Below are 13,699 nucleotides of genomic sequence, written 5' to 3'. Positions count from 1 at the left end.
TGACATATACAGTTCATCATGGTGACTACAGAATATAAAAATAACACAGTAACGATGTGACATAATACCAGATTAAAAACATATTTAAGGCATTGTATCATCTTTGGTAGAATTTTTGAGCTTTAAACCTTGGTTCATTTCTGATCCTACCATTAATAATGAGTAGCACCAACAAAACAGGAACACTTAATTTCATATTATTTATTTTCATATTAGCATCATTTACATAAATCTTTATTTATTTTTCATTTAAACTCATTCTAAATACTTACCAGCAGGTATTTCAATGTTGATTCACTGCTGAATCAACGCCAAGGACAAGGGTGAATCAATGTTGAATTACCTTTTGATTTTGCAAATTGAACCAACATTGACAAACAACTGCCATTATTTCAACCAAATTTCAACGTTGATTGTTAAGCATTTTATTAACCTTTTGCAACCGTTTAGAATTAACTGTTGTATCAACGTTGTTTCAATGTTGAAACAAGAACTGACATTATTTCAACCAAATTTCAACGTTAATTTTTAAGCATTTTATTAACCTTTTGCAACCGTTTAAAATTAACTGTTGTATCAACTTTAATTCTAAGTTGAAACAAGAACTGACATTATTTCAATCAAATTTCAACATTGATTTTTAAGCATTTTATTAACCTCTTGCAACCATTTAGAATTAACTATTGTATCAACGTTGTTTAAAAGTTGAAACAAGGACTGACATTATTTCAACCAAATTTCAACGTTAATTTTTAAGCATTTTATTAACCTTTTGCAACCGTTTAAAATTAACTGTTGTATCAACTTTAATTCAAAGTTGAAACAAGAACTGACATTATTTCAATCAAATTTCAACATTGATTTTTAAGCATTTTATTAACCTGTTGCAGCTGTTTAGAATTAACTATTGTATCAACGTTGTTTTAAAGTTGAAACAAGAACTGACATTATTTCAACCAAATTTCAACGTTGATTTTTAAGCATTAATTAACATTTTGCAACCGTTTAGAATTAAATATTGTATCAATGTTGTTTTAAAGTTGAAACAAGAACTGACATTATTTCAACCAAATTTCAACGTTGATTTTTAAGCATTTTATTAACCTTCTGCAACCGTTTAAAATTAACTGTTGTATCAAATTTGGTTCAAAGTTGAAACAAGAACTGACATTATTTCAACCAAATTTCAACGTTGATTTTTAAGCATTTTATTAACCTGTTGCAACCATTTAGAATTAACTATTGTATCAACGTTGTTTAAAAGTTGAAACAAGGACTGACATTATTTCAACCAAATTTCAACGTTGATTTTTAAGCATTTTATTGACATTTTGCAACCGTTTAGAATTAACTATTGCATCAACGTTGTTTTAAAGTTGAAACAAGAACTGACATTATTTCAACCAAATTTCAACGTTGATTTTTAAGCATTTTATTAACCTTTTGCAACCATTTAGAATTAACTATTGTATCGCAACGTTGTTTTAAAGTTGAAACAAGAACTGACATTATTTCAACGTTGAAGGTTGGTCATTTGCCTGCTGGGTTTAATTCAATTCTGTTACCACAGTCTGTTCGAAGAATCCAAAAGTCGACAGAAGTTGTTCTGAGGTTTTAGCTCCAAAAAAGTAATATATATATTTAAAACGTGCACATATTTAAAACTATTGTTATAAACATGCAAAAATTATCAAAAATAAGAACTTCTTAGGAACTACCACTATAGACCCCCCATACTCAGACCACCAAGACTGGACAACTTTCTCAAGCTATGGCACACACGCATTTTCAAAGATTCAACATCCATTTGGTCAACTCTCTGTTCACTGATGGGGTATCCCATGACACTAATGATTCTCAAATGATTTGGACATCTAGCAGACAGCTTGTCAGCACACCACTTGATCCCAGCATCGCTTTCAGACCGCCCAGTTATACATCTGTTACCTCGCGATAAGCTAAAAGGCCGCAACCTCACAGCAGCAGCAGCGGTTTGTTGATAACTGAAGCGTTCTTCAGAGCTTTTCTTTATTTTTACCACGGTACAGATTCATCGACGAGTGGATCAATGATCGGGTGTTTGTCTATTGACCTCCCTCAGAGACTGGCAGCAGTCAATACCACTTGACTTTTATCCCAGGAGGGTCACTCTACAGTATCAGGAGCTCTAGATTGCATAAAGGAAAGGATGGAAAAGGAAACGGACACCGGCCAACTGTTTATGTGACCGGTGTCTGTGCCGGCCACAAGCTGGCCGGGGTTAATATGGCTCATTTGACTCAATTACATAAAGCACTGACTGGGGAAGAGGATGAAAGATCAAATAACACTTAATTTTAAAACCTATGATTAGGGGGTTGTTATTCTTAAGTCTATGTTAGCATACTCACCATCATTTATCAAAATATCTAACTTACATTAAACAAGGCCTATATACTACCAAACAATATGCTTTCAATGATAAAGAAGATGAATATACACCACACACAGCCCATATGACAATAATTGTAGTCTCTCTCTGCCGCAGATGGACATATTGACGCCTGTCAGATAATTCCCACCCTCTCTTTGTAATGGACAGCATAATGGCTAGTTTAAACACCGTAGCCAAACAGATGAGCGTCGATTACATTAAAGCACAATCCCATTAGTCTCTCTTTAATAAATGACCTATTCCTGTACAGCGACAGGGGGGCGTCTCAGGGGTGCCCATCATCTGCTGATAGGGGCTGAGCTTAATGAAATGGTCTTTTGTGCGCTTGGTTGAACTCATTTGATTTTTTCCCCCCACAGACTTCCTGTATCCTGTGATAAGTTCTCGAGCCACTGAAGCCTATAATGACTCCATTACGGAGAGCCATGGCAGACTGTGCCTGTGTGTATGTGAGAGAGACTGAAATACAATGTGTGCGTCAAATGTAATCATTTTGCAGTCAAGCTGATAATAAGGTGTAATATTGGCCAACATGATAGCACACAAACACACCTCCCATAAAAATTCAAATTGATACGTATATTTAAATGTACACATTCGCGCATGCAGTCAAGAAGAGCATATACACTTAGCCTAGTAATTATGCTAAGATGAAGTCGCTTATATCTACTGTACTGGAAGACACAGAAGGGCAATTAGTTGGTAATTTTGTTTTTGCCTCCTGAAGCATGAAATATGCATATGAAAACATTTCGAAACATACACACATGTGTGTGCACGATTATGAATTCATCCAGGTCCTCTCTGCCATTGATTTGTCACTTGTTTCGTGTGATTGCGATTACTACATGGGAAATTCTGCAGCCTCAGGGAAAAATCTATAATGCATTTCACAGACACATCAAACTGGAGTTACACTTAGCTGATGGGTTCAGATTAATCTAGGACTAGGCCTTTAGTTAGCCTATATTAGGACATTTAAGTACAAACCTCACACAAAAAACAATACTGGTGGGCATCTTGAAACATTGGCATTAATATGTATATGTCAGTACATGATGTTTTTAAATTAAGGCAGCTCAAACATGCATTTTAATTTGGGACTAGGGTAAGCCTTGGTTGGGAAACCTCCCTATTAATTTCATTTGCTGAATTCATTGATATCTTATTTTGGATGTGTAGGTTAGACAGGTCTAATATTATAATGTTAGATTTTTACCTGTCATACTTAATTTAAAGAGAAATCTAACATTAATGAATCTCACAGCCAAATCGGTAGTGCAATAGAAGAGTTTTAGTCATAAGTCATGACACATGTAGTAAATGTTGCATCAATATGTGTTTTGTGTTATATCAGTTGTGATGTCCAAGCATTAAAGGGATAGTTCACCCAAAAATAATAATTCTGTCATCATTTACTCACCCTTATGTTGTTTTACCTGTATGAATTTCTTTCTTTCCGATGAACGTAAAAAAAAAGTGATAAATGATGATAAGCACAAAGCTGGTGGAAATCATTGACTTCCAGAGTAGAAAAACAAAACTATGTAAGTATTGTGATAAATTATAATGAAGATATTTGATAAAATGTGGTAAATATTTTTTAATATATTTCAAAATATACCAAAAAATTGCCCGTATAAATAAATAAATAAAAATTGCTGAAATATAGGCCTATTTTGTAATATGTCTACAAAAATAAATGTTTCACATGTATATTTTTGGACATTTTTTATATTTTGAAATATATTTAAAAAGTAAATTTTTAAAGCATTAAAAATATATTTAGCCCTCCAAATATTTTTACGTTATGAACGTGTAACCCAGTGGCAGCTGGTGACTTTTTTTTCGAGGGCGCACGATACAAAGTTCGTCACAACATGTATGTAGCCCGTCATGTGTGTGGTTCATAATTTCAAAATATGTGCTCGGTGCTTCGAGTGAACCTATCACGTGTACCATCAGCTCTGTGATTACCATCATTTATCAAAATATCTTCTTTGTATATGTGTTCATTAGACAAAAGAAATTCCTACATGTCTAAAACAACATGAGGGTGAGTAAATGATGACAGAATGTTCATTTTTGGGTTAAATTTTCCTTTAAGAACATGTTTTAGGTAGTTTAACTTATGCACCTTTACACATTTAGTATTATTATTGATTGAATAGATCTGATATTGTGGTTTCAATTCCATTGAAAACACTACAAACATGATGCATGTATCTGTTATAATTGAATAATGAAATATTTTTGGAGATAGTGTCTGTATTCTGGGCCAGATCCGTGCTAGAATATTTGGGGGCTGCACACTGCAATAATAATATTATTAGTTTAGTGATGTAATCTAAATTTTGTATAATTTAAATTATGTTAATACATTTTTAATTGTAAAGGTTTTTAGTTTTCATAGCCTTAGGTATATACTTACTTGTACTTTTCATTTGCAACACCTGTTTTGAGCTTCTTCTCTCTCCCGTACAGTAGGTGGCGCTCTGCAGCTCTCGCCGAAGAAAGAGTTAGAGAGAAAGAGCTTTAACATTAACTGATGTGTCTTTACGTCAGTTTTATTTTAATGTTGATTTTATCTCTTGAGTGTTTTATTGCGTGTAAACAGTCTTGTCTCTGTGTATGTTAGTGTTAGACGTTAATGATGAGAGATGAGATGGATGCGATGTGCTGTAAATCAGTAGGAACTGATCTGTCCATGCTGGATAATGATGATTTCATGACAGAAATCTCTCACTTGAAGAAAGAGGTGGCGTTACTGGAGGCAAAGCTGAGGTCAAGAGGAGATGAAGGAGTGAAGAGAGAGGTTTGTACAGCTTAAACATCCTTTACATGAATCACTCTGTCTGTCAAATCATTTATAACCTTACACTGAGTGTGTTGTGTTGTCAGGATGTGGATGTGGTTTGTTGTGAATCTTCAGTGTATGTGACTGATGGATGTCTGGATTCAGTGTGGATGAGCAGAGATCAGAGCCGCACACCACAGCCACTGCTGGACTCTAAACTCTCTGAAGAGAAATCCAGACACACACAGGACTCAGAGCTCAGTCTCACTTTACTCTGTTATACTGAGTCAAAGCCCACAGACGCTCAGGACACTGTGTGTGACAGTAATCAGGGCTTACAGGATGAGGAATCTACTGATCAAACCTCCACAGAGTCTCTGGATTCTGTCTGTAACGCTGGAGAACAGCAGCAGATCCTGCAGACCACACTGAAGATGTGTTCAGTCAAACTGATCGACTGCAGGAACCTGATGATGAAGATAAAAACAGAACCCATGGAAGAGGAAGATCGCACTGATGAAGATAAGGATTATGACAGCGATGAGGATTTTATTCCTTCAGGTATTTTTCATCCTTTAAGGATTATTCCACTTTGATAAAAAATCCCTATAATTTACTCACCCCCATGTCATCCAAGATGTTTTTTAGTCATTCTTTAGTCAAAAAAAAAAGTTTTTAAGCAAAACACTCCTCCATATAGTGGATTTATCTCCATTTAGTGGACCTCTATGGTTTACAGTTTCAACACAGCTTCAAAGGGCTCGAAGCGAACCAACCGCGGCATAAGGGTCTTATCTAGCAATACGATTGTCATTTTCGCAAAAAAAGTACTTTAAAACCACAACTTCTCGTCTTGCACTAGCCGTGTGACACGCCAGCGTCATATAAAGGTCACGCGTGTATAATGTGAATTTAAAAAATCAACAATCATCAAACACAATCATTCAACATATTCTTTACTATCATGGAAATTCCTGAAATAATCTGAAGAACAGCGATATAAATATCCCTTCAGACATTTCCTTGAATAGTGTTTGTAATGATACTTATTCTGTGGCACAAATGGTGTTTCTACACGAGAGCGCCCTCTGGCTTTGGATGTGGCGGCATTTCACCATAATTCATTCAGATTCATTCATTGAGAAAACGCGCATTTGCACGATTAATCGTCACAGGCAGCCCTATTACATATGTGAAACGCACACTTGCGGACCCTTTTATACAATAAACTGACACAAAGACATTAAAGTGCACCCATTTCATTGCTAAAAAAACAATGTTATTTTGTGTATTTGGTATAATACAATGTGTTCGCTTGGTTTGTGGTTAAAACACACATTATTTTCCACATACCGTACAATTTTGTAGCTCCAGATATACTGCTTTCTTCAAAAGCATTGATTTTGTTCAGAGCTCATCCATCTGAAAGCGCTGTGTCCCTGATTGGCCAGCTAATCTGTGTGTTGTGATTGGCCTGAATACCTCTGACGTCCGCCGGAAATGTGACACTCGTTACCATGTTTGAAAGATTCGTTCACAATGCAATGCTAACAGGAGTTAACTTGCAGGCTGTGAGTCTGATGTGAGAGGAATTATGATAATGTCGGTGTTGTCTACATCACCAATCATAGGAAGTAAACTGTTGCCTACAATCCGTGTGTTTGTTGTAGTCCCAGAAAATAGATTTACATTGGAGCGATAACTCGCGTCATCGTTTACTTTGGGGTTTGTACCTTTTGCATATCGTTAACATATAGTAATACACACTTACACACCAAAGGAAGTGTAAAATTGTGAATCGGACCATAGTTGCTCTTTAAGGTGGATTTTGACATATGTGAAAAAGAGCAAATGCGAATCTTGGGAGAAAAAAAGCATTTGCCGAATAAATTCTGACGTAGCAAACATTAAACCCGGGGAACTGACTGTCTAGCTGTTTCTGTTGACGTATTCTTTACCATATATGGGGCTTGACGACCTCTTGGGGTTCGTCCAAATACCCACACTTGGGGTTTTGGCCACTCAAGAGCATTTGCATGTGAAATGTCTCATGTCTTATAACTGGCAAAGAGTAGTAGTGCCCTTAACCCAAACTAAACCCACACTTCGGAGCGGTATTCAAGGCTAGGCGTATCCCATCATGCATCTTGTTCTGGATGTAAACCGTGAGACTTTTGCCCAAACTTCGCGAGATAGAAACTTTTAATTGTAAGTTAATAAATGGATATTACATATTTTGGTAGTAAAACAGAAAGTGTTGCACATTTCATTGGTGCAAACATTGTTACGTATTGTGTGAAACATCTCTAAATACAGGAAATACGTCACGTAAGTGGTCAAGTGCAAAGACCGCAAGTGTAGGTATTTGGACGCAGCCATAATGCCCTTGCTGCTAGTGCCTGCATCAAAAATGCTGCATTCCTTGTTTTGTGCACAGCATTCAGTTTGGCAATTACGAGCTGCACTGCTAGGACATTTATAACTTGCTCTATCGTGACTACATGCAGTTCTGTCTTAATTTTCCAAGCATTCCTTGTTTTGTTAAAATATTATTATATTGATCTAGTGTGATGTAGGGCTGCACGATTAATCGGAAAAAGAATCACGATCTCGATTCATACATAAATGCGATCTTCATTCTAAATGACGGCGATTCACTTGCATATACAGTATTTCCATGTATTCAGATGCTGCATTCACGTATTTACATTACAATCCAAGATGCTAAAATATCAGTCAAACTTGCTAACACACACTCATACAGGGTAAAACCAAACCCTTTTCATTCACCAATCAGACCCGATCGTTTCTCTCCTCTCTTATCTCATTTGCGGCGTTCTGCTGTCACTCGCGTGACGTATAACAAGGCGGCAGACATAAACACAGTCATTTACTTGGTGGATTTGGAGCGGCAATTTTCACAAAAAAGAGAGGATAAACGAGCATCATTGTGGAAAATCCTGGTGGCGACGGAGAAAGTGATGATGCAACAACATTGGTTCCGAAAGAAGGAAAAGAAATTAGTTACCTCAGGACGTTTTTTAAATCGGAAGGCTGCAGCCTTCGGATGTCGCATTTGCAGGCTGCATACGTCATCAAGCCTGGTTCATTCGAGTAAATGGAGCATTACATTCGCAAGTCATAAACATACTACAACAATTTATGATTAATTAAAAGTAGTATACTTTTAACGTTAATTGTTAATATTCTGAAATTAGACAGTCTTTATAATTGGCAGCTTAGAAATGTGACCTCCAGAGGCTGCAGCCTTCAGATTGAGAAACGGACTCTGTGTCACCGCCACAAGTTCCCCATTAGAAAGGGCTTTTAACATTGTAAAAATCAGCATTTCTCTCTGATGCCTCAATATGTTGATCATTTAGTCTTTTAAAGGTTTAGTGTTTTTAAAGTTTTAAGGTTGGCCAGTTTGATAGCTGTTAAATAGCACCTGTGCTTTTTGTACTAACAAATTTTAAATTACTCTAAATTTTAAGGGGTCTAAAATAAGGAAAAGAAACATTTAAAGTGCCCATCTTATGACTGCTTTTCCACAAGTTATAGGTGTATGAGTTCCATAAAGCATGTTTCAAAAGTTGTTTGCTCGAAATAGCTTGTAGGAAAATATTGTTACCCATCTCTAGTAGCCTCTGTTTCAGGGCAGTTCAGATTGTGCCGTTTTGAGCTAGTCTTACATATTTATGAGCTGCTGCTCCTTTGATCACGCCCCACTACTAACGTCATGTGCCCGTGCGCGTGCTCAATGGTATCGTGAGCAGTACAGACCATACTGTGTTATTATTTTATATATTATTATTATTAACGGTTTATGTTGCCAACAGACAAATCATGCAGAAAAGTATCACTAATAAGTACACTACAGGAGAAGAAACTCATGACACACAATGATTCCAGAGTAAATTGTGATGTTACGTTAGCAGTCACAACAATAAACTCGTTTTCCCTGGACAATGCTAACATATTCCCATTATAAAACATTTTCAAACGCATTATTTTCGCAAATTACAGAAATTAAGACCCGGCGGGGGATGTATACTGCTTGTGGACCGCGTGCTAATTTCTAGAAGCTAGCGGGAGGTCTGGACCGTGTATATATCTATGCGGACCGTAAAGTTATTAGAGGCTCACATCGTCAGAAAAGCCGGGGCGTACGGTCTCGGTTAGTTTGGCAAAAAGCTTTTAGCTCTAGCATCATAAATGTAGTATTTTGTGACAGAAGATGACAACATGCAAAATATAACGTGACTTTTTATCCTTTTGTGATGATACAACACGATCGCGAATCGAATCCAGTCTGTTTCAGATGTGTGAATGATCCATGAAAGTCCAATAAAATACATCCAATTACCATTTTTGTCCACAAATGCTTATCATCCGTGAAATATAGATACATAGTCTGTTGTTTACATCAGATTTCGCATGAAGGTCTTATCGCCTACAATCTGAGGACTGTTTGCGTCGTAACACACTGTATATAAGATTACTCCGGGTTCCAATAACCAATCGTTAAAACTTTGTTTTTAAAAGTAGGTGGGAGTATAATCCATAATATCCAAATAGCGCTGTTATTTCCGTGAGACATGATAACAGCACAGAGGGTCTCATTCAAGTGACTGCTCTATGCTCTCTAGCTACCTGGTGGGTGGAGACCTTCGAGTGGGGTGGTGGGCGGGAAAATTCAAACTGAATGTGACGAAACGGTTTGTTACGTCACAACGGAGCTGAGTTTTAACTGGCGCAATCTGAGACTCAAGGCAGAGGACATTCAGAAACCTGTATCTCACTCAAAACAGCATGGATGGATTTTTTTCCAAGTTTGTATGCGTGTGGGAGCATCAGAGACACAAAATAACACCCCAAAACCCAGAAAAAGTGAGTTTTTCATAATATGGGCACTTTAAGACACGTTATTATAACTGAAAGTCTTGTAGCAATTTTTTTTAAAGTTAAGTTATTAAGTTAGTAATTAATAAATGTTTTTGTAAAAAAAAAGAGAATTGGGATCTCAATTCCTATGGAGAAAAATCATGATTCACATTTAAGCATGAATCGTGCAGCCCTAAGCATAGTCAAAGTCAATGGTGATCAATCTGCCACATGCATAAATCTAATCATAAATAAAAAAGAGAATTTTTGTGTTTCTTTAAGAAGAGAAGACTGATTCCTGTTCTGAGAGTGAAATAACGTCCTCAACATCAAAAGAGCGACGGACAGCCCAAACTCTTTCCTGCATCATCTGTGGAAAGACATTCAGCTCACAGAGACATTTAAAGAGACATAAGAGAAAACACACAGAACAGAAACTCTTCACCTGCACCAGATGTAAGATCAGCTTTACTACCTTACAAGAGAAAAAACTTCATCATTCAAAAGAGCACAGAGAGAAGAAGAAGAAGCAGCAGTTTCACTGTGAGCAGTGTGGGATGAATTTTGACGTCTTATCTCAGCTGAAAGCTCACATTAGGACACACCATGGTAAAAAGCCTTTCCATTGCACTGAATGCGACAAAAGTTTCAGCACCAAACATTGGCTTGGTGTTCATCAGAGAATTCACACAGGAGAAAAACCATACGAGTGTCCTCACTGTAAGATGAGATTCAACCACAAACCTTATCTAAAGAGGCATGTGTTCCAATGAGAGACCGTATCAGTGCAGCGAATGTGGAAAAACTTTTAAGTGTTTAGGTACTTTGAATAAACACAGAGAAACCCACACTGAGAAACTATATCAATGTTCACACTGTGATAAACGTGTCAATCAGAAATATCAGCTGATAGTCCACGAGAGAGTTCACACCGGAGAGAAACCTTACCTCTGCTCTTACTGTGGTAAAGGATTTGCTGATTCAAGTTCTTTAAGAGTTCATCTGAGAGTTCACACTGGAGAGAAACCTCATCACTGTAATGTTTGTGGGAAGAGTTTTAGACGGGGTGAACATTTAATGAATCATCAGACAACTCATACAGGTGAAAAACCTTACAAATGCTCTCAGTGTGAGAAGACGTTTGCTCGATCAAATGTCCTGAAGATCCTTCAGCGAGTTCATACTGGAGAGAAACCTTACCAGTGCTCCATCTGTGGGGGGAGAATTGCTTATTTAGACCGTTTTCACGCTCATCAGAACATACATGCCAAAGAACAAACTCCACAAAAATAATCATAGTGTCTTCACAAGCTCCCTTTACCAGTAAGTTGCTTTCATGGTAATTTGCAATGTATGATAGGGATATTTCATTTAAACAATAATAAATTGTGCTATTAATAAAGGGTCGCAGGGATAAAGTATTTTTAGGCCAACTTGGAAGTTACAAGTTCAGAGTACTCTCAACTTTTTTGGAAACCAATTACCCAAAGATTTCGAGTTGGTTTACTTCAGTATTATTTAAAGGGGACATTTCACAAGACTTTTAAGATGTAAAATTAAAAAAAGTGTTCCCAGAGTACGTATGTGAGGTTTTAGCTCAAAATATCATTTGTATGATTTATTATAGCATGTTAAAATTGCTACTTTGTAGGTGTGATAAAAAATTTGCTGATTATGGGTGTGTCCAATTAAATGCAAATGAGTTGATGAAATGCAAACACTGATCGCCATAATGGTGGTTTGTTGAAAATTATTGTATTGTGCTGTTTTTTTAGCTCTTAGCATTAAATAGCACTGCCGTGGTTGGATATAAGTGCAGTTTAAGGGTTGGTATTATTATAATAAGAGCCAAATTTCAACAACCTATTTTTTCACATGCTTGCAGAGAATGGTTTACTAAAACAAAGTTACTGGGTTGATCTTTTTACGTTTTTAAGATTGATAGAAGCAATGGGGACCCAAATATAGCACTTAAACATGGTTAAAGTAAATAATATTTATAAATTACAGTTAATCCAAACTTAATATATTTCATTGTATTTGAAGGAAAACACCACCGCTTTTCAATATTTGACTATGTTGTTACCTCAACTTTGACAAATTAATACATCCCTACCTTTTTTCAAGCATACACTTAATCTTTGTACAGTGGGTTGTGAATGTGTTAGCATTTAGCCTAGCCCCATTCATTCTTTAGGATCCAAACAGAGATGAATTTAGAAGCCACCAAACACTTCCATGTTTTCCCTATTAAAGACTGTTAGATGAGTAGGTACACGAGTAAGTATGGTGGCACAAAATAAAACGTGGCGATTTTTTAAGCGTTTAAAAATGAGAACTATATTGTATGGCGGAAGAGCACTTAGTTTGCAGCACTATGATCTCGGGCGCAATAATATTGACGGAAGTTTGAGCGAGAGGGGGAGTAGTCAGGAGTGAGGATGTTACTGTGCGCCGAGGTCGAAGTTTTTATCCTTTTAAAAAATGGCCACGTTTTATTTTATGCCACCATACTTACTCGTGTAACTACTCATGTAACAGTCCTTAAATAGGGAAAACATGGAAGTGTTTGGTGGCTTCTAAATTCATCCCTGTTTGGATCCTAAGGAATGAATGGGGCTAGGCTAAATGCTAACACATTCACAACGCACTGTACAAAGATTTAGTGCACACATTTAGAAAGATAGGTATGTATTATCTTGTCTAAGTTGAGGTAAGAACATAGTAAAATATTGAAGAACTGTGGTGTTTTCCTTTAATATTTAAGTACACTATACTTTAAAGGGGCCATGACATGAAAATCTGACTTTTTCCATGTTTAAGTGCTATGATTGGGTCCCTAGTGATGCTATCAACCTAGAAAATTTGAAAAAGATCAACCCAGTAACTTAGTTTTGGTAAACCATTCTCGACAAGCACATGAAAAAATAGGTCGTTGAAATTTGGCTCTCCTTATGATGTCATAAGGAGCTCTTATTATAATAATCCAACCCCTTAATCCAACCACAGCACTGCCATTTAGTGCAGAGAGAAAATAATTCACAGAACAATTGAGTTTCAATTTCAACAAACCACCATCATTGTGATCAGTGTTTGCACTTGATCTGCACATGTGCATTTTAGAGGACACACCCAAAACGGCACATTTTTGCACACACCTACAAAGTGGCAATTTTAACATGCTATAATAAATTATTTATATGGTATTTTGAGCTAAAACTTCACACATGTGCTCTGGGGACACCAAAGATGTATTTGACATCTTAAAAAAGTCCTGTGACATGGGCCCTTTAAACTAATGTTTTACCTTAGTAGTTTGCCAAACTCTTTCTTAGATTAACTGGCAGAATTAATGCCATAAACCTCATCACAACCTGAAGTTATAAATGAATAATAAATAAAAATGTTTAAGTTAGCTAGGTTGTTTGACTGATTTTATTTGAGTTTGTGGAACTTAGTGAAATCGATGAACACATAAAACTTTTAAGTTGAATAAAAAAATTTCACTGGTTTAAGTACAGTTCACTCATTAAATGATGTATGGGGCATATGAAACTTGTGGATATATTAATGAAACGCATACA

The 13,699-nt window shown here is 36.4% G+C and overlaps 1 pseudogene; it reads left to right on the top strand.

Moving 5' to 3' along the window:
* Positions 1-5,017: 5,017 nt before the first annotated feature.
* Positions 5,018-11,670, top strand: LOC135773252 (uncharacterized; annotated as a pseudogene).
* Positions 11,671-13,699: the final 2,029 nt, after the last annotated feature.

This window comes from Paramisgurnus dabryanus, chromosome 19 (assembly GCF_030506205.2).
Source record: "Paramisgurnus dabryanus chromosome 19, PD_genome_1.1, whole genome shotgun sequence".
NCBI lineage: Eukaryota > Metazoa > Chordata > Actinopteri > Cypriniformes > Cobitidae > Paramisgurnus > Paramisgurnus dabryanus.
Note: the sequence above shows the minus strand (reverse complement) of the source record. Positions and strands in the feature narration are given on the sequence as shown.